This window comes from Herpailurus yagouaroundi, unplaced genomic scaffold (assembly GCF_014898765.1).
Source record: "Herpailurus yagouaroundi ecotype Mexico unplaced genomic scaffold, PumYag 191, whole genome shotgun sequence".
NCBI classification, from domain to species: Eukaryota; Metazoa; Chordata; class Mammalia; order Carnivora; family Felidae; genus Herpailurus; species Herpailurus yagouaroundi.
Window position 1 is genome coordinate 9,382,722 of NW_024412422.1, and position 12,987 is coordinate 9,395,708.

Sequence of the window (12,987 nt, forward strand, 5' to 3'; positions counted from 1 at the left end):
AGTTGGATTCTGTTGGTCGGGGGTGGGGCCCAGACATTGGTGTTGTGATCAAAGCTCCACTGGGGATTCTACTGTCCACCCAGAGTTGGGCACCACTGTCTACGTTGCTGTCTACGGAGAGAGACTGTTTTGAAATATGGATGAATCCCCTGAATAAATAGTGCAGTCCGGCAACAGATGCCAGCATAGGGTCAGAAACGCTAGGCACTGGGACCTGGAAGGACAGGCGGGGGGCAAGGTACTGACAGCAGGAAGGCCAGTGGCGATGCTTGTGCAGGAAGGCAGATTGAATCAGACCAGTTTCCCTATGTTTTGAAAGAAAAACCGGCATTCCAGATTTTTAGGGGGAGTAAGCTGGCAACTAATTTACTTTCTAAAATACAAACAGTGCAGGACAAAGTCTGGCTGTGGCCAGACGGAGCCCAAGGGCCACCACTTTGCAACCCCCGTGCTAACGCGTTACACCGTTCGGCCTTGCAGATTAGTTAGGTACCATCTAGAAGCAAGCCCTGGATCAAACATCTTTACGAACGGGCGTAACAGGAAGACGTTTAAAGCCAAGACCCTCCCCGGGTGTGGGATGCTGGGTGGCCCAGGGAGAGACAGTCTCGCCCTCGGAGTGTAACGGCAGGTGGACCAGATCGCCGGGGGCTCCCGGGCCTGCAGGACCCAGAGAGCTATGTCCCTGTTTGAATTATCAGTTGGCATCTTACTGATTAGATCACCTCACTGAAGTCAACTGTGGATGCAAAATATAAATCCCATATTTGGGGGACTAGACAGAAGTACCTTTGTGTGAATCTACCTCTTCGCCCTCTCACCCGATTTAAAGAGTAGGGAACCATTTACGGGATTTGTCTCAAAACTCCTTCTCGCCTCCGCCCTCCTCACCTCCGTTCTAAATTGTATGCTGAACGTGCTGTTCGTTAACAGACGTGGTTTTGTTGGCTCTGGTGCAGACGCCGTTTCGGACGAGTGGGGTCTTAGCTGTGATCCCAGGTCCCCTGCGTGGCAGTAACAGCCTGGTGAGGTGGGGTCACGACCTGGGGGGACGTTTTCCATTTCCCTGCACCCAGGGAGAGGAGTACGCATCCTCAGCCTCGCACGCCGCTCGTTTTAACGGGCTCCTGCTTGTGAAAGAGAGTCCAATTTAAGACCTGCCAGATCAAAACAGGATTGCCGCAGACAGCACGTGTTGATCAGGAAATAGCATCCCGCCGAAATGACAGTTCCACTTGGTGCCGCAGCCTGTTTGGGGTGACACTTACCCAGGGAAACAAAAGATCCGCTCGGAAAGGGAAGAGCGCTTTGTTTGATCTCTCGTTTTATATTTATTTTGCGGAGACAGGGAATTAGCGTCCACGGAACGTAATTATGCGCGGTGTCTCTTCCCCCTGCCATTGTTCCAATGGTAGCTTTCGCCAGCCCTTGGAAACGGAAAGCCACCGCGGAGGGCTCTCACCTTGCTTTGTTGTGCTCTGGGGCTGGGGGGTTGAGGCCGTTCCCGGTGGCGGGCGGCAGGGGGCGCTGTGAGCCTTCTCGGGGGGACTCCGCTCGTCCTGGAAACCACAGACCCGATTTCAAGACAAAGCCAGCGGCCGGCAAGGGTCAGAGCCAGGGGAGGATTTCGGGGCTTTAGGGGAACCAGTCTGGTCCATTTTGCAGGCGGGTTTTGCGGGCTTGTCCTGCCGGGTGCGATCCAGAATCCCAGCTCGCTCCGATGGGGCCCTCGCCGTGTGTTGGGCCCCAGCTGCGCGTCTGCCCCGTGCAGCGTCTCCTTTAAGCTGCGTAACCGCCGTGTGGAGGAGGGAGGCTGTTTGTTACCTGTTTTGCACCCGGAAGGATGCTGGAGACCTGGGCAGATAAAGCGTCCTGCTCAGAACCTGCAGCTGAGCCAGGGCTGGGATTTCAGCAGTCTGACCCAGAGCCGTGGCTCGGAACCGCTGCTCTCTGCAGCCTGTCTGTCGTCCTCCTCCCGGGTCCAGAAGGACACTGCCCCCTAGATCACGGCGGTGGCACCATTGTCCCGCGAATGTGTCGTTCGCACCAGCCCCGGGCCTAGGTGTCGGGCCGGCAGCTGGTTCAGGAGAGACGGCCGCCTCCCCCCGAGGAGTTCACTGGGGAGGACCAGGGAGCAAAGCGACGGCAGCAGTTGGACAGTGATGCTCCTGTGGCACGCGGGAGTGAGCGTAGGGCCGCGGGAAAGCACGGTCATGTTCTCAAGCGCACCTGCTGGGGGGCGGTAGCTTGCCCACTCTCCCAGGGCCCTGCATGTGACCCTGGGGCAGCACCTGCCCATGCCCTTCCTGGGGGCCCCCAGCTGTGCAGGGAGTTCCCCCCCACCACCACCCCGCAGCCCCTTGAATCCAGTACCCTGAGGCACTGCGGATCCGGATCCCTATGGGATCATCATCTGGGACGGTTCGTGGCTGGCCCTTCAGAAAAGTCAGAGTGGACACAGCAGTGTCCCCCCTGCCACCTTTTTGGGCCTCCGCTTCCCCTGGCACCAGGTGACAGCAGCCCTGCTGATAGCATTTGGGGTAATTTATGACGACGCTACGGCAAGAACATGTTTGTTACCGTGAAGTATAGTTTCCGAGCCCGACCTCTGTGCCAGGCTCTGCATTATTACAGGTCCGTTTCCCACAACGGCCCCGCGGAGTGGTGTTGCCTCCGTTTCCCAGGGAGGAAATGGGCTCCCCGGCTCCAGATCCCGCCACTGGGCCATCTGCCAGCCCCACCGGCACCCAGCAGCTCCGGCACCACGTGACCGCCTCGTGGGCTGTTGGAAGGGTTAAATGAGCATCTGCTTATGGAGAGCGTAATACAGGGCCTGGGACGGAGTAGGTGGTTAATAAACATTAGCGCCGGTTGTCAAATAGCACGAAACTGGGGATGCCAGGCTTTGAACCCAGGGCCGGTCTGACTCTCGACAGAGCTGATGTCTTCGATGGCACTACAGACCCTTGACGGTCGGTCCCCTGTGGCATTTTCTTACTGGTTCGCCTCCTTTCCCTGAGTCTGCCTTCCTGCCTGGTGATCCTCTCCCCCTCCAGCTGGCCCTGGGCCAGAGAGAGTCAGTACTGGGGGACGGACACTGGCCTCTCTACTCCGTAAGGGACACACGGAAGACAAATGGGGATCCTCCAGACCGTGCAAGCATGTGCTGGCACGCAGGGACCAGACTCCTCACCCCACAGCCAGAGCGGGGGTGAACGCGGCCTCCGGCTCACCCGGGGAGTTTCAAGCGATGGCCCCGAGTTAGCACCACCCTGGAGAACGAGGTGGTGATGCTCTCAGCACCAGGAGGCGTGGGGCACTGGGCCGGCCACATCTCAGGCTCCCATGTCATCGGTGCATCTTCACTGTGGCCCGGTGTGCTGCAGCTCTTGGACCCGTCTCCTGGGGCCCAGAGAGGAACAGGGGCTGTTTCTAGCAGGACCTTGGCTCGCCCGTTTCTTCTGTACCCAATGGGCGGCCTTGGTTTGAGCGTGGGTTCTGGAAGGCAGTGATCCTCTGGGAAGAAGGTCGTATAAACACGGCTGGCTTTGGGAGCACGTGACCCGTGTGGCCCCGTGTGGGTGTTCAGTGTCCCTTTCCCCCACCCCAGACTGTAATCTTGGACACTCTGGTCGCTGCTGTGTCTACGGGTCCCTGGTACATAGAGGGTGCTCAATAAATGTTTGCTAAGCACATAGGTGAGCGTTTGCTAAGCGCACAGGTCCAACTGCGCCAAGCCTTTCTCGTTGGAATCCTGAGGGAAAGGGTATGTGAGGCACAGAGAGGTTAGGGAGTTTGCCCAGGGCCACACAGCTCTGCAGGGGCACCCCCTGGTCTCCCTCACTTTGGAGCCCCTCCTACCCCCTTGAAACTGTCCCCAAGGGCCAGGGATGTTGGGTGGGAGCTGCTGGCGGAAGTGCTGCCTCAGGTGAGCTGGGGCAGCGGCTACGGGCTACAGGTGAAGAGAGCTTTTCATCTGAGCCTCTTTTTTATCCCCCCGCTTTTTGGTGATTTTGTACTCAGAGGTGTGAACCACCTGCTAGGGGTGTGAATGGGTGAGCTCCCAACAGGTGTCTGGAGGCCTTAATTACACAGCTTGCGTCTCCTGTCCGCGCTGCACCTGTTGCGCCCGCTTTGTGGACGGGGTCCGTCGTCCCTGGCCTCTCTCCTCCTCATTTCCTCTCGCAGTGACCGTGACCGTGGAGGGAGGGCTGCGGAACAGTGCGCCTGCCAAGTTCCCCTGACCTCCTCCCTCACCCGGGCAAGGGATCACTGCCTGATGGGCTCCTGGTTGTCAGCAGTAACTTTCCCGAAAGCAGGGAGCCAGGATCCCTATAGTCTGCTCTTCTCGGAGGTTCTGGACGGATGGGGCCTCTTCCTGTTCACCAGGCTCCACGGGGGAGGAGCTCTGTTAAGGCGGCCTTGGGGTCGGAGAAAGGGCGTGGGGGAGAGAGAAAACCTCCCTTCGGAAAGGGAGGGGGTAAGGAGGCTGTCTCTCCCCACGTAGGTCATCCCCCCCCACACACACACAGCCCTTCAGGGAGCTCCTAGATGGAGGCCACCACGTCCCTCATCCAGATCCGGCCACACTCCTTCCTTCTCACACCGTCTGGCCGCTTTCACACCCCGCAGCAGCAGAACTGAGTAGCTGCGTCTCAGACCTAGCGACCCGCGAGCCTGTAAAATACTGACCGTCCGGCCCTTTATGGGGTAAGTTTGCTGATCCCTAGACTAAGCTAACCACAGGGCTTGCGCGGAGATGGGGCACGCCCTAGAGGTTTGGGGCATTGTCTTCTAGTATTAATTACCCAGACGTGGTATTGTCTTCTTCCGCTTTTGATAAAACACGGAGACCTTACAGGTAGAGCTGTAGCCCAGTTGGCCCCCGTTGGCCCCCGTTGAGCTTGAGACATGAGGCTCCAGAGAGCTGCTGTGTTCACCTCTGCAGCCCACCTCCTCGCTCTGACCTGTTTTCTCATCGGGGCACCCCTGCTCCTCCTGGTCTGCCAAGGTCTTTGTGGCTTGTTTTAAGAGTACTTTTTAGAGCAGTTTCAGGTTTAGAACCCCACTGAGAGGAAGGGACAGAGTTTGCGTAGGCCTCCTGCCCCCACCCACGTAGCCTCCCCCATCATCAACACCCCCCACCAGAGTGGCAAATTTCTTATATTCTCTGAACGTCCGTTGACACATCATTATCACCCCAAGTCTGTGGTTTGCATTAGGGTTCATTCTTAATGGTATATGTTCAGGGCATTTGAACAAATGTGTAATAACGTGTATTTGTCATTGTAGTGTCATAGACACTGTTTTCACGGCCCTCAAAGTCCTCTGTGGTCTGCCCGTTCATCCCTCCCTTCCCCTTTGCTGAGGTTTCGAAGGGTGGTGTGAACGCATTCATTCATTCATTGATTCATGCGTTCTTAACTGAGCTGGGAGCACCAGCCATTAAATTCAGGGCCCACCCAGATCTAGTATGACCTCCCCTTACCTTGATCACATCTGCAAAGACCCTATTTCCAATAAGATCCTATCCACAAGCTCTGGCAGACATGAATTTGGGGGGCACGTTTCGCCCAGTACAGGGTGTCTTAGACGGGGTGGTCAGGAGAGCCTTCTCTGAGGAGGGGACCTTCTCGTGGGGACCTGTGGCTATGAAGGGGTGAGCTGCATATAGACGTAGGGGTGGCAGGGGCTGTGCCCCCGGTGGCAATGAGCCTGGCCCTGGAGGGGAACGGGCAGGGTGAGCAGAGGGACGATGCTGAGATGAGAAGAGTGGACGGGGCACAATCTTGTAGGCCATGATGAGGGCTGTGGATGGTCGTTCAACTTGTTACTCGAGTGTGACCAGCGGCCAGCTCAAGAAACGGGACAAGAGTGTGCCCGGTGCCCCCTTCCAGTCACCGCCCCACCCACTCGCTGCCCACCACTGTCCTGACTTCTAAAAACATGTATTTGTGCTGCCTGTTTTTGGTTTTTTGTGTAAATGGCATCATCACGTATACACTTTTGGTGTCGGTCCTGTCTGCTCAGCATCTTTCATTGTGAGATCCTTCTGTGTTTTAATGTTACCATGATTTGTTCATCCTCAGTGTTGTATGGTGTTCCATCGTGTGAATATGTTGAAATACGCTTATCCATTTTTCTGATGAGCACTTGGGTAGTGTTCAGGTTTTTGGCTGTTTCTGATAAAGAACGCTTCTGCGAGCATCCTCGCATATGGCTCTGGTGACCCCGTGCACACGTTCCTGTAGGGTGTCCGTGCGGGAGTAGAATTGCTGGGTCACAGGATGTGCACATTTCAGCTCTAGTAAATCTCTCTATCGGGTTTCCAAAGAAACTGTCAGTTTGCATAAACTGTCAGTTTGAATGATCCAGTTGCCCCGGGTCCTTGCCAACGCTTGGTAGTGTCTTTCTCTCTTAGCCATTCTGGTGGGTGTATAATGGCATCATTGTATCGTGGTTTTAATTTGTACTTCCTTGGTAGCTAAGGAAGTCGGATGTTTTGTCATGTGCTTGTGAGCATGTGGTCTACTCTTGTGGAATGCCTGTTCAAGTCTTCCGCCCATTTTTCTAAAAATCGGGTTGTCTCATTTTTTTCTTATGTTTCTAATTACTTCTTACATAACTTTTTGTATTTTGGCTTCAAGTCCTGGGGTGGGTATATGGTTGCCAGCCCCTCACTCTCCCGTTCTGTGGGTTTCTTAATGGTGTCCTTTGATGAGCAGAGGGCTCTTAATTTTAACGTTGTCCGCCATTTTCTACCTTCGTGGTTAGAACCTTTCACGTCCTACTAGCAAACCCTCCCTCCTCCAGGCTCGTGAAGATAGTCTCCTGTTTTCCTCCAAAAGCTTTGACCGTTCCCATTTAGGTACGGAGTCCAGCAGGAATCGGTTTTTGCATATGGCGTGAGGTAGAGATCGAGGTACGTTCCCCAAGTCGGTTGGCCCAACATCATTTATTGTGAAAACCATTCTTTCCCCTCTGCTGTGCAGTATTGACTTTGCCATAAATCAGATGACCGTGCACGTGAGGGTCTGCTTCTGGACTCTCTCCTCCGCTCCTCCAGTCTATTTGTCTATCCCGTGTGCCAATATGCCCCGTCTTAATTACTGTGGCTTTGTGAGTAAGAGCTTGATATCTGGTGTCTTTGTTGTTCCCCGATTGCCTTGACTGTTCCCAGCCCTTTGCACTTCAGGCCTTTGTGTCTGAATAATAAATAAAGAATATTCCACCGCCCCGAGAGAGAGCCGAGAGCCGGGGGGGAGTGGTCGGTGACTTACACTTGTAAAAAGAGCTTGAGAAAAGAGGGTCAGAGCCGGTGTGAGGGGCCAGAGGTGATCGTGGTTTGGACCTGACGTCGGCAGTGGAAGCAGGCGGGAGTGTGTTTGCAAACTCCCGCTGTGGCTTAATGCGGACGGTGATGGAGACAGGAGTGGAGGACAGCTCCTCGAGGCATCGAGGGTCCTAAGTGACTGCGGATCACGGGCCACGTCTGGGGGAGGGGCAGGGCAGCATGAAGGAGGCGTCAGCCCCACTCCCCGCGCCTCCCTTTGCTCGCCCGTGATGGGTCGCACGTAACCACTGGCCACGGTGGTGGTGCCAGGGCCACGCTTCTCAGTTGACCCGTGCAAGCACACGTGCGGGCTTGGGGGCTTCCGGTGAGCACTCCCTTCGGGAACAGCTCTGATTCCCCCGCGGATGTCAGCCGCAGCACCGACGTTGCTGCATCAACATTTCCTTACTGGCACTTTCTGTGCCGTGGGAGGGAGGCGCTGGTGACGATTCCCCCCCCCCCCCCCCCCCCCGTTTGCACAGCTCCTTACAGGGGGCGCTGCCAGGGCCTGAAGTGCTCCAGTGCTCACGATTTCGCTCGTTCCTCCCCCGACGAGCCCCGGGAGCCAAAGCTGAGGCACACGAGGCAGATGGCTGCCCGGCCATAAAACCCCGAGCAAGTCGCAGAGTCGGATTCACACTCCCCGTTCCTCCCTTTCTGTGCAGCCTCTCCCACTACAAGTTCCAGGGACAGAGATGTGCCTTCTTAACCCTTTCCTGTACCCATTTGGCACGTGTGTTAAGTTCTTTCGATACGGCAGTCTTCGGCCGTCATCGCCGTGAGATTCCCCGCGTCTGCGATGCTCATTAGGGCCAGTGCGCAAATACTTGGCCTGGGCTTACTGGGAGCCGGGCTGGCTCCTGCCCTCAGGGCCGCTGCATTCAGAAAGATGATGCCAGCTACCAGGCGGGGACTAAAAAATGCCAAGGAATCCATCCTTCCTCCAAGAGAGTGTCCCAAAGACAGATGTAGGAGTCCTTGCCGAACATCTTTTTATTTAGAAAGAAGTTCTGGGGTTCCCAGTGGACCCAGGGTTCGTGTTAGCCAGCTGTGGGGAACAGAGCTCGACAGAGTCACCTGGCCCAAGTCCCGGGTGTCCCAGGTGTCCCAACCACTCTGTGGCCTGGCCGCCTCTTGAACCCAGCTTCCGACGTGGGCCAGCTTGCTTTCGGAGGGGGCATGGGCGAGGCTCTATCCTGTTAGATAGGCCGGCCAGCCTACACAGGCGTGCCCTGGAGGGGACTGCTGATAACCCTCAGCAGATGTTCCCAGGGATCGGACTTGTGCTCAGAGTAGCAACGAGTAAATATATATACACACCCATCAGAACATCTAGACGAGGTTGCGGAGAAACCGGACCATTCCCGCAGTGCTGGCGGGAACATGAAATTGTACAGCCACGCGGGGAGAGTATGGGCACTTTTTTCGAACTAAACACGCACTTCCCATGCGACCCAGCAGTGACACCTCTGTGCACGTGCGCCAGAGAAATGGGAGCTGAGGCGCACGTAAAACCCTGCACACGTGCCCATCCACTGATGAGTGGACAACCCACGTGCGGTCTGGGGGGTGTTACCCTGCGTGAACAGGAATGCACACTGACATCACCCACACCATGGCTGGACCTTGAACACCTTGTGCTCGAGAGAAGAAGCCGGTCCCCAGAGACCACGCATGGCATAATTTCATCTAAGTGAAATGTGCAGAGGAGATAAATAGAGAAAGAAAGTAGATGAGTGGGTCACTTAGGGATAGGGAGAGGGGTCGGAGAGTGATAGCTCAAGGATCAGGGGCTTCTTTCTAAGCCGGTGAAAATTTTCTCCGTTATGGTGGTGATTTCACAACTCTGAGAATATGCTAGAAACCATTGAATAGCTGGATTGCCTGGTATGTGAATCGTATCTCAATAAAGCTACTACAGAAGGAGGGGAGGAAAGAGAGGAGGGAGGGAGGAAGGAACCTGTATACAGATGCACACAGCACTTCATTCATTATATCCAAAACCCAGAAACCACCCGACCGTCCTTCAGCAGGCAAATGGTTAAATGAACCGCGGTTCATCTGAACCACAAAATACTACAGAGCGAGAGAAAGGGGTAAATTATCAGTATCCCCAGCAGCCTGGGTGAAAGAAATCTCTGGAGCATTATGCCGAGAGGGAAAAGCACATCTCCAAAGGGTATATGCTGCGGGATTCCATTTATACGACATTCTTAAAACAACAAGATAGAGAGATGGGACCATTAATTGGGGATTAGGTAGATGGAGAGAGAGACAGAGAGGGCGGCTGTGTCTGAAAAGGAAGCACAGGGGGTCCCCTTGCGATGAACATTCTGTATCTTGACCGGTCACGAGCCTGCAAGTGGTCAGATTGCATAGAACTAAATACACACACTGAAATGAGTGTGTGTGAAACTGCAGGGATCTGAATAGCGTCCGTGACTGTATTACTGTTGGTTTTCTGCTTGTGCTGTTGTACTGTTAGGAGATGTTACCATTGGGGGAGACTGGGTGAAGGGTAGTATATAGGATCTCCCTGATTATTTCTTAGAACCGCCTACAAGCCTATAACGATCTCAAAATGAAAAGTTTTCTCAGGGGCACCTGGGTGGCTTGGCCAGTTAAGGGTCCGACTTCAGCTCAGGTCATGATCTCACCATTTGTGAGTTTGTGCACCATATCGGGCTCTCTGCTGTCAGCACACAGCCAGCTTCAGATCCTCTATCCTCCTCTCTCTTCCCACCTCCACACGTGCACACATGCTGTCTCTCTCTCAAAAATAAACATTAAAAAAAAGGTTTTTTCATTTCTTTTTTTTTTAATGTTTTTTTTCTTTTGAGACAGAGAGAGACAGAGCATGAACTGGGGAGGGTCAGAGAGAGAGGGAGACACAGATCTGAAACAGGCTCCAGGCTCCGAGCTGTCAGCACAGAGCCCGACGCGGGGCTCGAACTCACGGACCGCGAGATCATGACCTGAGCTGAAGTCGGACGCTTAACCGACTGAGCCACCCAGGCGCCCCCCCCAAAAAAGTTTTTTTAAAACAACAAATACCCTTATCCATAAAGGATTACGGCAAGACCACACCCTGCCGTAGTGAGTTGCCCATCCCCGGGGGCAAGCAAGTGAAGACTAAGGCAACTCTCTGTTACGGATGCTATAAAAGGGATCTCTGATGAAGCGGCCAGGCCCACTCCCTTCAAGACACTTCGACCCCGAATGTCGTCAGCATGAGCGTCCCTGGGGGTCAGAGAAAGGAGAATCCTCTGGCCTTTGGGTCAGCTGCAGGTAGTCTGATCCTTTGGTCAGAAGGGAATCAACACTCAACAGACACACAGCAGCCAGGTGAGGGGGCGTGGGAATGAGGAAGAGAAATTACCCCATTTTTATACGCTGTGTGAACGGTGTATATACTTTATCACTGAAACGTAGGCTAATTGAACCCAAGAACATGAAGAGATTGGCCTCGTAGGTGTATGTGATCTCCAGGGATCTACTTCTGTTTAGCAGATTCGTGCATGAACCTGGTGCTCTAGAGACTGCAAAAAAATATTAAGCATCCATTGTTTGCAGTGTGAGAAAACAGCGGTTCTGGGTTTCTACCCCATTATCGGAGAGCTGAGATACCAGCACATAACTTCCTTAGGCTCTTGTCAATTCTCCATCCCTCCAGACATGGGGTCTGGCAGGCTGGGCACAAAGCCACGTTTCTCAGAGCATGCCCTTCCCCATTTAAGATCCCCAGGAGCACAGCCCCAAGGCACTTGACAGGGACGTGCGCTGGGTGATACTGTCTTCATTCGAGATGCCCGCTCTGCAGAAAATCTGTTTCAGACCCTCTGCATCCCCTTTTTTAATTACCCTGCTCTCTGCCTGCCAGTCTGTCCACCAGGGGATGGTCAGAGGCTGTGAAAGTTACTGCTGCTCAGACCAGGATGAAGCAGCACTCGCTCGGCTGAGATAGTCTGGTTACCCGAGTTCTCCTTTCTCGTGTTGTCCTTGTGCCGTGGCCATCAGAAGTCAGCTGTCAGCTTGGAAAGGAGCCAGTGTGATTTTCCAAGTGAGCAGAACACTGGCCAGTGAGTCAGGAGACCTGATTTCTGGCCCTGCTCTGCCTTGCACCCTTGAGATCACCTTGGGGTGGTGGAGCGACTTCCCAGAGTCTCCTTTGTTGAGTGAATCAGTGAAGGGGTCGGGCGAGGCCAGCCCGGGGAAGGCAGCTTCCTCCTTGCAAGCTGACACAGCCCCATGGGCCATGGCTGCCTGGAGTCCTGTACTAGAAGACTGGGAAGCTGGCTGGGCTCCACAGGAAATGGCATTGTAATTGATTAGTGATGTCTGCCCCGGCCCGTGGGCACAGCATCTGCGATAGGTCTGCAGCCGCAGGTATCTCACCTAAGAACGTGGCATTGATCGCCTGTCACTGGAGCTTTTACGTTTCCATCTGCTAGACTGGCCGGAGGAGCGGTCCCAGACCAGGGGCCGTGGGGAAGCCCACTTACTTTTCCTCTTTCACAAAAATAGTAATAGACTGGGAGTCGAGAAGGGCTTCTCTTTTCATTGTTGTCGTCTTCTTCCTTCGCAATTCCGGGGATCTGGTCATCCGTGGCCGCTGACGTATTCGTTCCCTCCGTGCCCAGCCCGATTCCGGAACAGGTGACAAAGGCCCAGACGGTGGAACGGGGCACCCTGGGGAGAAGGCGCCGGCCCCTGGGGTGGGGGAGGGTGGCATTGTGCGCCCTGATTCCTTCCCGGCAGCCTGCTCTAGTCCTGCCTTCACACCTCCTCTCTCCCCATTCAGTGCCTTTTCAGTTACAAGGTCCCTGCGCTTTGTCTGGGCTTGTCGGAGAGCCGGCGGGCCGTGGGCTCATTGTTGCAACTGATAATTGTGCTCTGTTGTCTCCAGCATCCTGGGTGCTGAAAGGCGGGAGCCCCGGGATATCTCGGGGAGCTCCTGAGCAGGAGCAGCCCCCGCCTGCTCACGTGACTCTTCCCGAGAGAAAGGGAAAGGGAGGTCTCGACGCACTGCTTTTTAGTTAAGAGATACCTCGCCGGCTTGGCAAATATTTACTGAGCGCCTCTAATGAGGCAGGGGCTGTGCCAGGTGCATGCTGGGTTACAGAAACAGACGTGAACTCCAGGACAGAGAGGGACTGTCTCAGTTTAGGGGGAAGGGGATACACGCTCACATCACTAAAAGCCTCACGGCAGGGGCGCCTGGGAGGCTCAGTCGGTTGAGCGTCCGACTTCAGCTCAGGTCACGATCTCGCGGTCCATGGGTTCGACCCGCGTCGGGCTCTGGGCTGATGGCTCAGAGCCTGGAGCCTGCTTCAGATTCTGTTTCCCTCTCTCTGACCCTCCCCCGTTCATGCTCTGTCTCTCTCTGTCTCAAAAATAAACGTTAAAAAAAAAAAAAAAAAAAAGCCTCACGGCAGAGGCCAGGTCTCACACGCTGTTGGTCTGGTGACGAAGTCTCTAGGACTCAGTGCCTGTCTCTGGAGGGTGGCAAGGTCACCGACGGTGTGTGGTTGGCCGTGAGGACGAGGTCAGCGGTATCGGTAAAGCACTTGGCTTCTCTGTGGCCCAGGCGCGGCTCTGCCGTGTGGCGTCCAGAGATTCGGGAACACCCGGTCCCTCGTCTGAGAGCCAGGGGG

General features: G+C 55.0%; 1 protein-coding gene across 2 annotated transcripts in view; it reads left to right on the plus strand.

Moving 5' to 3' along the window:
• The window catches only part of RBM19 (RNA binding motif protein 19), a 157,690-nt gene that overhangs the window by 49,506 nt on the left and 95,197 nt on the right, over nucleotides 1–12,987 (plus strand). The gene's annotated exons all lie outside the window — the stretch shown is intronic.